Below are 17,677 nucleotides of genomic sequence, written 5' to 3'. Positions count from 1 at the left end.
AAAAGCCCAGTGGTGATCTGTGCCACTAGAGACCAAGAAATAATGTGGATCTTCTGGTTAAAGTGTACTGGCCTAAGACTCAGGATATGTGGGTTCAATTCCTGGCTCTATCCCAGACTTTCTGTGTGACCTTGGACAGGTCACTTAGGCCCAGGACCTCACAAGTATTTAGGTGTCTCACTCCTATTGAAATCAATGCCTTTTGAGGATCTGGGCCTTAGTCTTTCTTGGGTCCTAGTTCTCCATATGTGGAATGGACGTCATAGTTTTCCTCTGTCTGTCTTTCCAACTTAGACTGTAAGCTCTTTAAGGCAGCAATGGTCACATACTCTGTGTTTGTGCAATATCTCGCACAATAAGATGGTCCTGCTCCTGAGTGGGTCCTGTAGTGCCATTGTAATACAAATATAACTAAGGTCCTACTTAACGTGCCATATTGTGGACACTGTTGATTCCACAATGTTAGGCTTTCACCACAATTTTGACAGAGGGAGCCCCAGCCGCCCCAGGGAGCCCCCATTGTCAGCCCTGGACTCCCCGCTCTCAGCCCTGGGAAGCTGATGCCGCAAAAATCATGGAAAAGTAATAATGGACTTTTTTACTGCAAATAATAAGGTCCATTATTACTCTTCTGCAATTTTCCATGGCTTGGCCTAAAATCAGCCATAATTTTTTGACAATAATCCTGCAATTCAACTAGGGCTTTAAATAGAACAGCAGAGACAACACAGGGGAAATCCAAACCTAAATATCATAGGGTGCAGCCTTGTGGGTTTTGTGCCCTGCTGCTGCTCTTTCACTGCATGACATGCAGGTAAATATATATGGTGAGGTCATGAGTAACCACCACAAGAACACAGAGTTCTATTCCCCCAACAAAGGCTTTATTAATTTGAATATGTTAAATCATATTATAGGCTTGGAAAGGCACGCCTGTGCTGGGGAAAACCTGTTCTGCTCTGTATCAAAGAGCATCTTTAGCTGCATACTTTGTAGTGCTAATCCTTGTGAGACTCAGCAGAATTGCTGTGTTCTGCTACAGCACATTAACCCAGAGGGAAGCTATTGCTTGCTTGTTTTATGCACTACTTTGACACATAACTTTTGCATGCTTTCCAATATCAAGCCCCATCAAGTGTACTTAGGCTAAGCAATAAGACTTAGAATAGGTAACTGTCCTTAAAAATATACAGTGAAAATTAGCATGATTTTAAAAAACAAATCTGATTTCAGGGAGAGAGAGGAGTGGATTACAATATGTCAAAAACTGCAGCATTTGGATACATTAATTGATCAGACAGTAGTCATTGGACATGCACACAATCAATCGTATGCATCAATAATTGCTCCTCCTGAATATTGCATCTTTAATACTGACAGGAGTACAACAAAGGACACATATGGTGGCCACAAACCTGAGCCAGAGAGAAACAACAGCTGCCCTGAAGATCTGAGACTTCAGCATGCACCATCTCTGGCAGCTGCCAAAACTCTGTCTACATGTGGATATCAGGTGACAGATCTGAACCTTTTTATCATCAAGAGAAAAAAAAGCGAGCTCCCTGTATCTGTATGTACAGTTCTCTAGCCAAGTCCACCCAGGAGATTAGCCAGTGACATGAGTGACACATTCAGCACAACACTGATTTCCCTTACAGCAGATGCCACTGCCAGTCATGATGACTAACACTGTCTCTTTGTTCCCTGGCACTATTCTGTAGGTTGTCTGCATACTCCTGTCTCTCTTGTCTTATACTTCGCTTGTAAGCTCTAAAGGGTCGGGACTATTTTTTTTGTTCTGCGTTTGTACAGCATCTAGCACAGTGGGGTCGTGGTCCACGACTGGAGCTTCTAGGCACTAGCACAACACAAATGATAAATAAAAATTCCCTAAATAGTCTGTAATAACAAGGACCATGATTTACCCGCGGCTGGTTTCTGGATGACCAAATTCTCACCTGCTTCTCCTGCCATCTTCCAACAGCCAACTACGGGCCAGAATCAGGGACAGTAAAGAAGCTCATTAGGAAACAATTGCTGGGCCCGATTGTGATCTCATGCTGGTGTAAATCAGGAGGTTGAAATTACACCAATACAAAACTGGTGGATATGGGAGCAGACTCAGGCCCAAAACGTGCTGCATGTCCGTCAGTGAGGCACTTTGGTATGTATTGAGGGACATAGCCTCACCCCAGGTGAGGCCTCTTTGCACCACTCTGGGGCACAAGGCAAGCTTCAAGCTGGCCCACGTGGCCAGCTGCAGAGCCCACTGGAGCACAAGAATTCCTAGGTTGTACGAAAGCTGGTGTAATTGGTTTTATGCTATCCCCTTCCAGCCCCTCTAACAGCTGGAACATGTTGGGAGGCAGATGGGGCATGACCAAAGCATACATTGCTCCTGCACACCTTGCGGTATTTCATAGTTTCATAGAGTTTAAGGCCAGAAGGGCCTATCACATCACCAAGTCTGCCCTGTATATCACAGGCTATACATTTTTACTCAGACACCCTTATATTCAGCCCAAAGACTTTAAATGGGGCCATTGTAAGCTTCTGTAAGATATAGCAACCCTGCTCTGATTTAGGCCAGAGGTCAAACCTCTGCCCCAGAAACCCAAGCCCCCTCCCCACTTCAAGTCCCATGCCAGCTGCAGCTTGGTCAGATATTATATGCACCCCCCCCCCTTGGTCACACGTTATCTTAACAGTTATCGATAGCATGAACACAATTAAACTATCACAATTTACAGCCATTCTATTTCATACTTTACAGCTGGACCACAACTGGGAGTCCAACGACAGGCACTTGTCGTGTGTCCATCACCATGGTACCTCAGTGTCGTACAATTAAGAAGCAATAAGCATCCCTCCAAAAAGGGCCACCATTTTTTTATTTTAAAAAATCATTCTTTCCTCCCTCTTTCATCTCCCTTTCTTATGGCCATTCTTGACCCCTGTGTTTCCCTCCTAATTGTCCCATTGTGGTTGATCAGAGGGAGCTAATACTGGTGAGGAGAGCCATGCATGCATAGCCATTTCCAGAAAGCTACAAACTCAACTCTCTTGGAGAAGAAGGATAGGCCACTGCTTAGGATGCTAGCCAATCAACTTTCTCCACTACCACAGATTTCCTGTGTGACTTTGGGCATGTCATGCAGCTTCTCTATGCCTGAGTACCTCATCTGTAAAATAGAGATAATAGTGCTTTCTCACATCACAGGGAAACTGTGGAAACAAAAACTTTACAAATATTAATTTCCTCACTGAGGGTGTCCATTTGCTAACCTCTGCAACAACTCTAAGTAAGAGTTGCATGCTACAGAACATATGCTGTCAATCTGATGGCGGTTTTTTATGTTCTGAAGTCTCAGAATACACCTCAGCTGGTGTAAGTCAACACAGCTCCATTGGAGTCAATGCATCTAAACTGATTTACACTAGGTGAGGTCATGGCCTTCTCTTCTTTTTATCCCTCCAAATTCTGCGGATGTCTTGTGCTCAGACTGACTGCAAAATTAGCCCCCATAGTCTTTTGTTTTTTTAAAAAAGCTTTTTGTTCTCCAATACCCAAAAAGGTCAAAACTGTAAATTAACTATTATCTCTTAAATCTAGTCATTCATATATTAGCCTTTAGCTCAGAACCAGGAAGGTGAGTATTTATGGGTCATGACTGCCAAGGTACAACTTGAATGGGCCAAAGAACTGATCTCCCACATTCATGAAAGGTTTAAAAAATTGCTAACACTGCTGCCAGGTCACCTGTAACAAGTTTTAATTCCCAGGAGCATGTGGGAGAATTTTCAAAGTAAAAAATCAATGGCTATGAAATTACACATTAGTCTAGGGGAGTGCACTTTGCCTGTTTTCACAGCTAACATTCATCTTGCTGCAGTAATAGTGGCACAGACAATTTGCCATGGTAAAGTTGATCTATAAGTGTTTTAATTAAAGTTCTGACAGAAAATTTAAACCTTATTTTGCTTTTAGAATGCACAGTATCCATCTCTCTCTCTCGATTGAGAAACAAGGCCATATGACGGAGCTTAGAAGTGGTGTAAGCATCCGAGACATGCTGGGAAAAGTCAACATACTTTATAGTATATTCTCTAGAAATAACAGCAATAATGATAATACTTTGCATCCCAGATCTCAAAATACTTTACAAGTGGCTCACAAAGTCTCATAGTCTTATCTTGCTTCATACAAAGAGTAGACTCATATTTTCAGCTGGAATGGTTTTTAGTTTAGATTAAAAGAACAAATGTGAGAGATCACAAAGCTCGTGCCTTCTCTGCACTGAACTGAACACAAAATGTTTGCCCATATCGCCAGACAGCAGAGACATTAGTGCAGCACAAAGAAAACAAAAAGGTATTACAGTTGTGTATCTGAATACACCACACACACATCACCTCTGTGATGGGCCTGTGACTGAAACCATTTTATTGAGTTGGGGAACCTGGAGCTCAGAAGTTAAGTATTCTGACCACAACCATACAATGTGCCAGTGACCAATACTTCTTAGCCCCCTGCTCTGATCGCTGGACTCCATTCTCAAGTTGAAATGCTTTCATTACTGTGATGATTGTAGAATTTGTCTGTGTAAAACTTCTGAATTCTGTCTGATTTTATGGAATTGCTGTGTCATTGAATGCCTCAGTGTATATTGAATCAGTCATTTGCTAAAAGGGACTGCATCACATACTGCACAGACTATACCTAGACAGCTATTTCAGGAATGTCAAGTCTCATTTACATCTGAATAGGTCTACTCTGGCCGCACATGGAGCTGATTCTAAAGAGGGTGGCTGAGCTGCAAGAAACCAGTTTTTTTCAGTTCAGACTTTAAGCAAAAGAGCACTTGGAGTGGAATCTTGATCATGTGACATAGCCTTTGAGGTTGCCCAGGAGGGTCATGTGACAAAGGGGAGTGGAAAGTTATAAAAGAACAAGGTCCGCTCTGGGAAGCTTTCTCTGACTGAGCAGAACAAGGAGGCAGGAAGAAGAAAAGTTAAACTGTAACCCAGAGTATCCAGGAGAGTGTAGTTCTGGGGACGGTGTGCTAGAACCACTGGGGTGTCTTGGGAGGTCAGCAGCAATCATGGAGGCCCAGGGCATCTGGACCACAGGGTCGTATTCCCTAGAAGCAGCACCGGACAGAGAGTTTGTGCCTAGGATTGCACCTGAGGTATGTCTAAACTGCAATTAAAAACCCATGGCTGGCTCATGCCAGCTGACTCAGGCTAAGGGGCTGTTTAATTGTGGTGTAGACATTTGGGCTTGTGCTGGAACCCAGAGTCTAGGACCCTGAGAGGTGGAAGGGTCCCAGAGCTCAGGCTGCAGCCCAAGCCCATAGGTGCTGGAACTAGGGGTGCTGGACATGCTACTGCACCCCCTGGCTTGAAGTAGAAATAACAACCTACATACATGGTTTCCGCCTTCAGCACCCGCCTCTAAAGATTGTTCCAGCACCACTGCCTGAGCCCGAGCCTGAGCCCAGTTGTTTACACTGCAATTAAACAGGCCCTTAGCCTGGTCCCTTTAGCCCAAGTCATCTGGCATGGGCCAGCCACTGGTGTCTAATTGCAGTGTAGACAGACCCTGAGAGGTCAGACTATGGCTGGAGCCTGCCCAAAGCCAGGGGAGCTTAGAAGCACACGGATCCATTGCATGGATCTGAATGCAGCTGCCTGGTGAGAATGCAGGAAAGGGAACTCAGCTCAGCCCGGGAGTGTAACAGCTGCCTATACAGTAGAGTCTAAAACCGAAAAGCACTGACTTAGTCTTAATCAAAACATTTTGCTCTCCGCTGTCTGCATCCTGGGCTTCTGTGATTTTTGAGAGCTAAGAACTAGTCTCCTCTCTGATTGACATTAATAAGAATTACGCATCCACAGTTGTTGAGGGGAAACAAGACCCCTGTGCGCATAAACCTGTAATGGAGTTAAATAAGTACCTCAGGAGGAGGGAAGAGCTGGGTAGAGCTTCATAGATAGGAGGTAACCTTCAAAGAGAAGTGGGCCAAAATGCCAAAGACTGGATGACCTGTAGGATCATGACATTTAAGAGCCCAGAGGCCACACCATGAGCTAAATCAGGGTTTGACCGCAGCGATTCACATGTGTAATAAGAGAACAGTTCAGTCCTAAATGTTCAATGGAGAAATTAGGTGATTTGGGGCATGATGCTTCATTGCCCCAGCCCTGGTGGACCAAATCTTCTGCTGATGTTAATCAGCATTGCTTCATTGAAATCAATGGAGCTGCACTGATTTACGTCACCATGCACACTTGTGCAAAGTGGGTGTAAAACATTACCAAATAAGAATTTTCCACTCAGCCTGATGCTAATAGTATAAATACACTTGGCTATCTTTTCATACAGATGTAAATGACTAGCCAATTGGCCAGTCATGGAAAATCAGGCCCTACATCTCTGCTTTGAAAGTTTCCTCTGCAGCCCACGTACTCATACAGGCCCTGATTCAGGAAAACACTTTAGTCCTTGTTTAACTTTAAGCAAGTGCTTATGTCTTATTGCCTTCATTGCAACTCTAGGGAAGAACTTAAGCACTACACAAGATCCAAGGCAGTGAAAAATCAAGCTCCGCATTTCTAAAAGCGAGTTAAGCACTAAATCTTAGTGCTCTCTGTAAGACTGTTACATAATCTCTTCCTTTATAGTTACTTATGGTATATTAATTTACATAAGGAGAAAAGCAATTGTTTACTATCAGCATAACAATTGATCTGAAATAATTAACGGCAATATTCTTTTACACTAAGCTTAAAACCACTCTCAAATTTATACCTCAAGTACATTAAAAAAACCCCCAAAGCCACTGTTAATTAGAGATTTATTCAGTACCATACCTGGGTGTTTGAACAAGTTCAGCCAGGGTCTATGCAACATTATAAAACAAATCCCCTGTTTTGTCATATTTGAGAGTCATTAATAAAAAGGGTAATTCAGCATTATAAAAACGCTTACTTTGTCTGGGGAGGCCTAATAGCATGTCAGTATTATATAATTCACACTATTCACATGGAGGACCAGACGAGAGATATCAATTGTTTGGCTGGGGAAATTAACTGAGGATTGATTCTATCTGTTTTAATTTAGCATCAGAGTGCTAGAATACTCCTAGAAATAGATGAGCTATTGATCCGACAAGAGGATAATCAGTGCATCAAAACAGGAGGAGGAGAAATTGGAACTCTTGGGGCTCTTCTGTGATTGCTGTCTTAGATAGAAAGCTACAGTCTAATTGAAGACTTCTTAACTTGCTGAGAGATCTTATTATCAAGGAGCCCTGGGAGGTAGGAACAGAGCACTGGGAGAGCGAGGGAGGGATGGGAGAGGAACAGATGGCCTTATAGAAGGAAGGATGAGGTGTTCATAATAAATGAATATGAAATAAATACATCTAACAGTAACAGGAAATATAAAACACAGGGAGGGAAGATCCAAAGTTATGAGAGAGCAATGCAAAGTGATAGAGAAGACGACTTGACAATAAATCAGTGAAGAACCACAAACCAGTGATCTTCTGTCAGAGGAGCATTAACTGATCTTTACCTGTCACATATGTGCTAGGAGCTCAGGCACCAGGAATTCTGAATGGACAGTTCTCATCTATTTATTTTCCTGTTCAGTTTCTGAGGGAAGGGAAATAATTAATGATCTGCTGTCCTGTATCTCCTTGGCTGTTGGAGCAGAACTTTTCTGGGTTCACGTTGACCACACTTACAGCAAATGATGCTGTCTGATGAGAGTCTGCTGCCATGACTAATGTCAGAACGTCCTGACTCCTGGCACAATATGCAGCTATGTACAAATCCCTAAAAGCAGCACTTGAGCTTAAATGTTAGAGAGAAAATGTGAGTCGGGAGAGAAGAGACCAGAGTCTCTGGTTCAACCAAACAGTGCTTAACACAAGCCCAGGTTGGGATGCAGAGGTGGCTGAAAGCAACCTTTACATTCCCTTGATTTGAAGACTCTTCTGAGCAGGTCTGCTTACTGGTGCATTTAGAGCACTCTCAAGGCTGCTCTGTTTTGCACCGGTTTCCCACAACCTCATGAATAGCATTGTCCTTTTCCTGCTGGCCACACTCCCTGCTAGAGAGGCACTATGCCACTGGAGAATTCCCCACTAGGGGAATGGCTAGGTGCCAAATGGCCTAATCTCACATTGCGGCTGTTATTTATGTGCCACCCAAGTGCTTGGTGCTATACAGCCAAAATGAAGACAGTCCCTGCCTCAGAGTTTATAACCTACAAGCATGACACTGAGGGAGGAGGTGCACTGGGACGCACTGAAAAAAGAGTCACTGTTTTTTACAATGTTGCCCATTCTTGCAATTTTATCATGGGTATCATGATACTGGGCAATTTTTTAAAAAGCCCCAGCTCCTGTAGTCACATGATTATGTGAAAATGTCAGCTTTAATTTTAAATAAAACAAGTGTCTGGCCTTTGTGGTTGCAGGGAAAAGCCTGAACCCCACTAATGACTCAAAAACCAGAAGGTAAATAAAACCCCAACATTTATTTTATTTATTTTTAATCTCATGATTTGGAAGGCCTTACTCATGATTTTTGTTTGCATGGGATTGCATTTATTTTTTCATGTTCTTAATCTGATCATTTTTCAATGTTTATACCACTGGGCCTTGTGGAAGAAACAGGGGGTGCATGAGGTGAAGGTGAAGGCTGGGATTGGGAGGTGCAGTGGAAGAAGGCACAAGATAGTGGGAGAAGGCCATAGAACAGTTTTTGAGGCTGGGTGTAGGTGGTGGAACAATGAGGATGATGCAAACCATGACTAGAGGTGTGATCCAATAAGAGAAGCTTCAGTAGGGGTTGAGAGGACTGAGCCTGTCACAGAGCCTCGCTTTATGGCTCTGATCCTGCAATGAATCCCACCTTTTTATCTGCACGAAGCCCTGATGAAGTCACTGGAGTTCAGTGCAGTGGTTTGTCTGGGCAGAGCTCATTACAGAACTGGGGCCTATTTCTGCAAATAGATTCTCAGCTGTAATTGTAGACTGGCAATTTTTAGGTTTTGGCAGGAATTAGGAACATAGAATTCTGACAGTGATTCCATGAAATATGTTTTCTGAACATGGCCAACTAGCAGCTTGTTGTTCTAACTGCTCAGAGCTGCTAGAGTAGCATGACACTTTTTTTCCGTTTCCAGCTATCGATTAGTTAATTTTTTTTTTTTGTTCTCTACATCTTAACAACTTAATCCCAAGTATTATGCAGATTCAACTGAATTAAATACAGACAATGTCTGGAATTTCACAATTCACTTATTCACTTGTCAGATGATGATGATATCTTAAGTGACGGATGAAAACGTCTCCATCAAAGTAAGTAGGATTTCTGAAATAATTACTTATAAACTAAGTGAGATTTTAGATAAATTGCACTCATTAAAAAGTAAGATTCACCTATCACTATAGCGAACACCAAAGCTTGTACTAGATGCTCTAAACTAGAACACAAAGTTTTCCAGGTAAAGAATGTACTAGAAAGGACTATTTAGTAGTTACAGCAGAGGTCTAATAGTCAAGACTTTTGGATTCTATTCCCATCTCTCTTACTGACTTGTTATCTGACCTCTGACAAATCATTTCTCTCTACAATTCAGTGTACTGGTATATGGTAACAATACCTAGCTCTTATGAGCACTACATCTGTAGATCTCAAATTGCTTTATAAAGGAGGTATCATGATTCCCATTTTACAGATAAGGAAATTGAGGCATGGGAGGCATCCGACTTGCCCAAAGTCACCCAGAAAACCAGTCGCAGGGGCAAGAATTGAACTGAAATCCCTGCATCCAGTCCAGTGCCCTATCCTATGGATGGGACGGCTCTGAAAATACAAGTCCGAACATTGGTGGAGCTGGGCCCACGTTCCTGAATACTGGTGGAGCACGAGCACCCCATGGGCCCATATAACTTGACACCTATGTTTGCTGGTCCATCAGAATCACCGTTTGGTGACCCTCAGCTTGAAGAGTAAGGCCCAACTGCTTTACCCAGGGGCTTTGCCTGAATAAAGGTTTGGACAGGAGATCCCTCAAGTTTTACGCCCTCACTCCTGAAAGATGCAGAGCACCCTGGCCTTGACCCAGCAAAAGCACTACAGCACATGCTGAGCTTTAAACACATGAGTAGTGCCACTGGAGCGATGCGACTCATGTGTCTGAAACTACACACAGGCTCAAGTACTTTGCTGGCTCAGGCCCAGAGTGCTCAGCTAAATGGCTGGGAAGAGATGGTATGTTTGAGTTCCTTTAAGCCACGAGGTTTGCTCCGATTACTCTAGGGGAGGTTTATTTGCCCATAGTTTGTTATAATCTTGTTTTTTGTTGTTTTTTAACATAGTAAATACACCCAAACGGAAGAGGAATAGGGCACATCTTATAACTGCATGCAGAAGAATAATAAAAATAACCACTATGCATAGCAAACATCCTGGGGTCTGCATGCGTAGTAGGGGATAAGAAACTAAATTAGCTCATGTGGGATTCTCTGAACAGTTATTTCCACCAAAGTCATAATCTCATAAATCCTACAGCCACCCTTTTTCGGTAGCCCAGACAGTGGGGCTAATGCAAATCCCCCCTGTTCCCCGCACAGTAAACACGTTTGCAGAATCACTTCTGTCTTCTACACTTCTGTGGCAGAAGAAGTTGTAACGCAACAAGAGTGGGAAAGCACAATGGACATGTGGACTGTGGTCCCCATCCTCAGTTGCCATACACTGCCAAAACTCTATTGACTTCAGTGAAGTTACTCTGAATTACACCAGCTGAGGAGCTGGCCCCTTGTTCCGATCTGTATATTGGTGGCACATGAACTTACTGCCTGCTTTGCCCTGAAGGGCCAAAAGAATTGGTCTTGTGTTTCTCAAATATCATGTGACTTATCCAGAATCTCTGGTTTTAACTGCTCATGGAAGTTGAAGTGATCAGCTCACAGGGAAAAAATTATCTTCAATTGTCTTAATGCATCGAGCATTTACATTTCAGAGTATTCTTTCAATAAACTGTATCAAGAAAACATAAGCAGAATTTCATTGGCCAATATTGAAACAACATGAATTTGATTGTTAAATTAAATTTGCTGTACAAAGCCCAGTCCTGTTACTTTGTAAGGGCTCTATTGGCATCCTAGGCAAATATCTCCCTGGTCTCCCCTTGCAGCTGAACAGGAGTGGTGCCTAAGAAAGAAGTAGTACTGAATAAGGCCCAAAGTGATTAGGAGTTGGGAGGATTTTCCCTCCCAGTAGAAAAAAACATAGTAAGTGGTTAGGGATAGAGACAGGTTCCATGGGGTACAAATATATGTGTGAGTGGAGATTGCTCCCCTATGGAATGAATAAGGGGGCTCTGTCCCCAGAACTCAGAATTCAGAGGATTTAAAAGAGGCCTTGGGACTTTGCACCAGTACTTTGCCCAGACTCTCAAGCAATGTTGCTCTCATGGAGTCAAGTTGCCAAGGACTTCCCCCACCTGATAGAGGGGGTTCTGGGGTTCCCCTCTAATGATGGTGACATGCTCAGGCAAATGCTTTCGTAGCTTCAGCCTGTATTACATTTTCAGAATCACCCTCCTAGGATTGGTGAGTGTTTGGTGGTAGGAAGGAGGAAGTAGGGATGATGCATATTAATTCCACCTGGCTAACTGTGCGGTTCTCCTGAGCCGTCTCACTGATCCCTGGAGAAGTGGAACACTGTCCTGAATGCTCAACACATTGAAGAAGAAAAATATAAACATTTCCAGTGATCGCATTTAGTACCAGCTTGTTTGGCAAATAGAGCTGCCTCTTTCATTGGGGTTATGAAAAGAAAATTTTTAAAAGGAAAACAAAGGAATGGATTCCCTTGTCCCTCATCCCCTTCCCTGAGTGAGCCCACATCCCCCTGAGAGGAGGGGTTTATCAGGCTAAGGAAGAGATTTCTTGTGGGAGTCCCTTGTTAAAGTATTGGCAGCATATCACTGCAATGGACATTTCCAAATAAAAACATGAGCACTCCTTTTCGTCTTGGCGCTTAAGACTCGTTCCAAGGCGTCTAATGTGTAACAGGGAGTTCTGCTGGTGTTGTAAAAATACCATCTGACTTTTAACAAGACCATTAATTGATACTGTATCTTTTTGGAACTCTTGTTTAAATGGCAGTAAAATTCTAAACATTCTTAGAAGTATTAATAAAGAGGGCAATTAGACATGCTTATTTCAGGAGTCTTGATAAATGAATATATCAACAGTTAATTTCAGTGCAGGACCCCAAATTTTATCTCAGAGACTGCAGTTAGTAAATTCCAAAAGGGTCTCTTATCACAGTTAATTTCAAGTGGTTCACATGTGTAACAACAGATAATTGGAACAGTAAATCTATCAGGAACGCTCATGAGGGATGCCTCTTCATCATTTGCTTGGTTCATTCTCTAGCATCTGTTTAGTTCAAAGTTTAGATGAGCTCATACTAGAATTCCAGAACTGAACAAGCCCAAAGATTAGAAAGAGAGTCATCTGTCCCTCCTCCAGGCTAATCCGTCCAGTAGGTACCATCCGTTCCCAGAGAATTCCAGCCTGAGCCAAGATACACTAAGTAGACAACAGACTCTGTCCATAAACTAAAACCAATATAACCTGATCCTCTCATTCATACTGTGTCTCAGCAGAGAAACGTTAATCTGTTTGCTCTCTTAGGAGAGCATGCTAACATGCTAACTGGTTACCTGTCAGAGCCACTTGCTGTAGCACCAATTTCAGTAAATACGGGAGGTGGTTTGCATAAAACTTGGCATATACACATTTCCTTACTCATCATTAAATACTCCTTTTTAGTTATAAGTACATGCACATGCACACAAAGACAACTTGGACATGAAACACTCTTGGCTGAAGTTCCTAGAGACCTTTGTACTGTAATTTTATATCATTTGCCTGAACATCTGGCAATGTTCTAACTGATTTTTAAAGGTGCATATTGGGTTAATCTACACATTTACGGGTATCCGATACCCAGTAATAATGCTTAACTGCCTTTGTACTTTTACAACTGTATCACTGTCTTTGAAATGTTGAGTTACAACAGTGAGGTTTGCTTGTACCACACTAAAATCAATGGGATTATTCTGTAAAGTATAAGTTAACAGCTAATTGATATTTGGATTCCTTATTCTTTATCTGTTCAATAAAAAACATATGGCGCTTATCAGAACTGAGAGCTTTCAGAACTTCCATTTTGTCTTGAGCAATATGTGCCTCTGAACATAGTAAATAAGACTTCTGATATATTGGTAAACCATTGTTTAGCATAACTTGTACTCATTTAAAACAACAAATTGCTCTGATTGTTTATTCCTCAATCACTCAAGTTCAGCCAGAGTTGTGGTACAGCATGTAGGCCATTCTGCACTGGCTATCCAATACAGTAGCATTTTGGTGAATGAATTAACAAGGCCAAGGACTCAGTTTTAGCACAATGTCTTTCATCTCCAAAACGGTTTGAGAATTCTATCTGAGGGATTGAGACATAGAAAAGTGTAGATGATGGGCAGCCTGGATAAATACAGAGACTAAACAGTCTCAGTAAACTCTATGATATTAAAGATCAGCTGATGCTTCACTGTAGAGCAATGTAAGTAAATATCAGAAGGGTGGATCTGATGTAACATTAAAATGTGTGGTGGAATTTTGGACAAATTACTGCCTATAAAAGAATCTCTGTGGAACCCTAGAGCAAAGAAAATTCCATTTACTCTTACTGTTGAGTACATTAATGGTTCAATCCATTTCAGTGCACTGGGCATTCCAGAAAGATGGGGGTAGTATTATAATATTTTCAGTTCTGTGCCTTTTGAGGAGTACAGACTAGAGATCACTTCTAGCAAATAGACCATAAAGTGGACAATTTGTCTACGGACACTGCATTCTCCCACAGCCTCACTATTTATTTTGGCCTGAAATAAACAGGATGAAATTCAATAAGGACAAATGAAAAGTACGCCACTTAAGAAGGAACAATCAGTGACACACATACAAAATGGGAAATGACTGCCTAGGAAGGAGTACTGCAGAAAGGGATCTGGGGGTCATAGTGAATTACAAACTAAAGGTGAATCAACCATGTAACATTGTTGCAAAAAAAGCAGACATCATTCTCGGATATATTAGCAGGAGTGTTGTAAGCAAGACACAACAAGTCATTCTTCCATTCTATTCTGCGCCAATTAGGCCTCAGCTGGAGTATTGTGTCCAGTTCTGGGTGTCATATTTCAGGAAAGATGTGGACAAATTGGAGAAAGTCCAGAGAAGAGCAACAAAAATGATTAAAGCTCTGGAAAACATGACCTTTGAGAGAAGATTGAAAAAAATGGGTTTGTTCAATGTGGAGAAGAGAAGACTGAGAGGGGACATGGTAACAGTTTTCAAGTACATAAAAGGTTGTTACAAGGAGAAGAGAGGAAAATTGTTCTTGGTAACCTCTGATGATAGTACAAGAAGCAATGGGGTTAAATTGCAGCAAGGGAGGTTTAGGCTGGACATTAGGAAAAAATTCCTAACTGTCAGGTTAGTTAAGCACTGGAACAAATTGCCTAGGGAGTTTGTGGAATCTCCATCATTGGAGATTTTTGAGAACAGGTTAGATAAACACCTGTCAGGCATAGTCTAGAAGATAATACTTAGTCCTGCCTTGCGTGCAAGGGACCGAACTAGATGACCTCTCGAGGTCCCTTCCAGTCCTATGATTCTATGTTAATAAATTTCTGAGTCATTCTGTTTTTTTTCCAAGTGTTTTAGGATGTGCCTAAAATATACCTCTTACATAAGCAGAAATCCATAAGACAAATATAAAAATAAAAATCAATATTAAAACAAATAATTTATAGGCACCATAGGAACAGGAATCAAAGCCCTGTACTAATTATGAACATTAACTTTCTCTGCAAGAAGTCCCACTAGGTTCTACTCAGCAGGAGTAAGAGTGATGGAATCTGACCTACGAGGAGATTGTGTGGACTATATCCAGCCCTGTGTGGTATCAACCAGGCAAGGCACTAATAAACTTCAACAGGACTTTATTTTTAAAGTGGAAATCTCTTTTCCAAGCTGCTGCTTCACCCTCTGTAACTCTCACTCTGCCTCCTCAACTCTCCCCTCTCCTTCCTGTTTCCTGTCCTTTCAGATGTCCAACAGCCAGTGCCCCCAGTTCTAATAATTTCAAGCAACATCTAAACACCCTGGTGTGTAACTCCTTTAATTTCAGAGGAGTTACATCAGAATTATTCTCGCCCTTATTAGGCAATTCACATACAAGAATTAACTAATAACTAATAACTGGAATACAAAAGACAAGACTCTGGAACAAACCGTTGGAATATTACAGTGCATTATTGAAGGCAGTTGAAAGAGCGTCTGCGGCCACAATACTGCAGCTTCCCACAGAGGGAGACTTTTGTTCCTTGTTAGTCAGCAAGTTACTTGAGTTAGCTTTTGCACAGACAAAGCCTTTAAATGGATGCTAAGTTTCACTCTCCATCCGTTATTGTTGTACCCAGGGTAATTCATGTCTTCAGTGACTCCCAGTTAGAGGCCTTCTATGCTGGATTCCTGACAACAGGTGAAACTGGCAGAATAGAATGTGATAATCAGCAACAAGTAGATGGTTGTTTCCTAAAGAACAGACAAAGCCCTGGGCAGCACAATGTACTCAGGGAAGACTGGCATTGAGTCAGTGAGCAGAATACTGCTCTCACACCTGGAATTCAACAGCTACTTCAGATTTACATCACTTCACCCAAAACTGGGGATTTGGTCCAATGGGAATTTTGCTTTAGAGAGGTGTGGGTAAAGAATGATCATTAGGACTCTAACTTATAATGATTACAGCCTAGCCTAGCAGAATGACAACAATGAAGAGAGCTGCAAGGTCGTTTCTCTAATGAGAGAGCTTGTGCTATTTGTACTTTGTGTTTTTATGATTAGAGAAGGAAATTAAGCCATTTCTAAGGAAGTTAATTGCTTCTTTACAAATTGCTTAGGTTTGCTGGTCTGCAAAACCTTATGCCAGACAAATATTAGCACAATTTTTGCTTGAATGAATGGTGAAAAGAAAGGCAGCAGGTGTAATATTATCTGCCAAAGCACTGGCAACAATGGGTCATATTCTGCTGTCATTTCCTCTGGAGCCAGCCCCATCATCTCCCCTAGATGACTGTACATATGGGGGTGGGGACAGAATCTGGTCTGTTAGTCTATAAGGTGCCACACGACTCTTTGCTGCTTTTACAGATTTGTTGTATTTCCTTGTAAGGACATTATGGATCCTGAGTTATTTACTGAGGGGTTTCCTATTTCTTAGTGAGGCTGGTGACCTGCCACTGTGGAAAACGGGAGCAATAAATAGCAGAAGAAATGTTTTGGCAAGGAAAGGAAAGCTCTTCAACTTTTTTTTTTTTTATCTTTACCAAAGTGAGGTTGGGACAAAGTCTTTCAATTAAAATGAAAGAAATGCAATCCCCTCTCCTTTGAACTCAGGTTCTCACCTAATGGGGTATGATTTAGGCCCAGTTCATCTCCAATCACAACATCTCAATGCCCTCTCACTAAGACACCTGGCCAGATTTGAGCTTCTCTATGCTTGTCTTTTCAACCCATCTCCATTTAATGATGAATTATGATGTTCATCCCGAAGCTGGATGAAAAGAATTGTTAGTTGAAAAGCCGAGAAGGAAGAAAGACTCTGTCTTTTATACTGATTACTAGAATTACCTGGCCTCAGAGCTGGAATTTCTCAGAGCAGCTCATCAGTCCAGACTGATTCCCGCCAATATTCAACGGACAGTACATTTTAAAACCCAAAATGTTTTCAACTATCTTTAGCTACTGCTTTCCTTTCCCTCACCCCCCCTGCTCTATAATGCACCCCCCAGATAGTCACCGAATAACATTTTGTAAGGCTTAATACTGTAACGTGTTTTCTAATCTGTATTTATAGTCCTCATGTCGGCTCAGTGTTGTCTTCCTCTTTTCAAATGACATATTTATAATGGAGCAAGGAAACTGGAAGCTCTGGATGATGTGGAGAAAAAAAAATCAAATAAGTTTATGCGTTATTACTTTCTTTGAAGCTCAGTCATCTTGACTTTAATTAGGTTTTCACATTGGCTGAAGTCTCAGAGGTGACCACAGTCCAGACCCCTTTAGAGGAGAGATTTTAAAATAAGATAACCCTCCATGCCACAATCTTCCATCAGTTCTGAATAGATTCCTAGTCAAGTGGCTGCTCCCTCCATTCTAGAAATGATGCGTGTTTGACTAATATATTGTGTGGCAAGGGACTGAACAGCCTTGAGTGTGGCACTTGTTCTCTCCTGGGCTAGTGAGAGATCCCATCAGATTATGTTGGCACCAGCATTTTGCAGTAGCCTGCCATAAAAACCATTATCCCTTCTTCTCCGTCCCTAAATGGAACCAGCTGCTGACTCCTGTCTGCTGCCACCACAGTAATATGCACAGGGCCCACCATTGGACGCTCAGAGAGGGCTAATGAATAATGTTTTGAGGTACCCACACATATGTGTGTGCGTGCGTGTATGTGTGTGTGTGGCAACATTTGAGGGTGCTCCCAAACCATCTTTTTAATTCTTTCC

This window comes from Chelonoidis abingdonii, chromosome 2 (genome assembly GCF_003597395.2).
Source record: "Chelonoidis abingdonii isolate Lonesome George chromosome 2, CheloAbing_2.0, whole genome shotgun sequence".
Taxonomy (NCBI): Eukaryota; Metazoa; Chordata; order Testudines; family Testudinidae; genus Chelonoidis; species Chelonoidis abingdonii.
The sequence above is the reverse complement of the archived record's forward strand: the minus strand, read 5'-3'. Positions refer to the sequence as shown.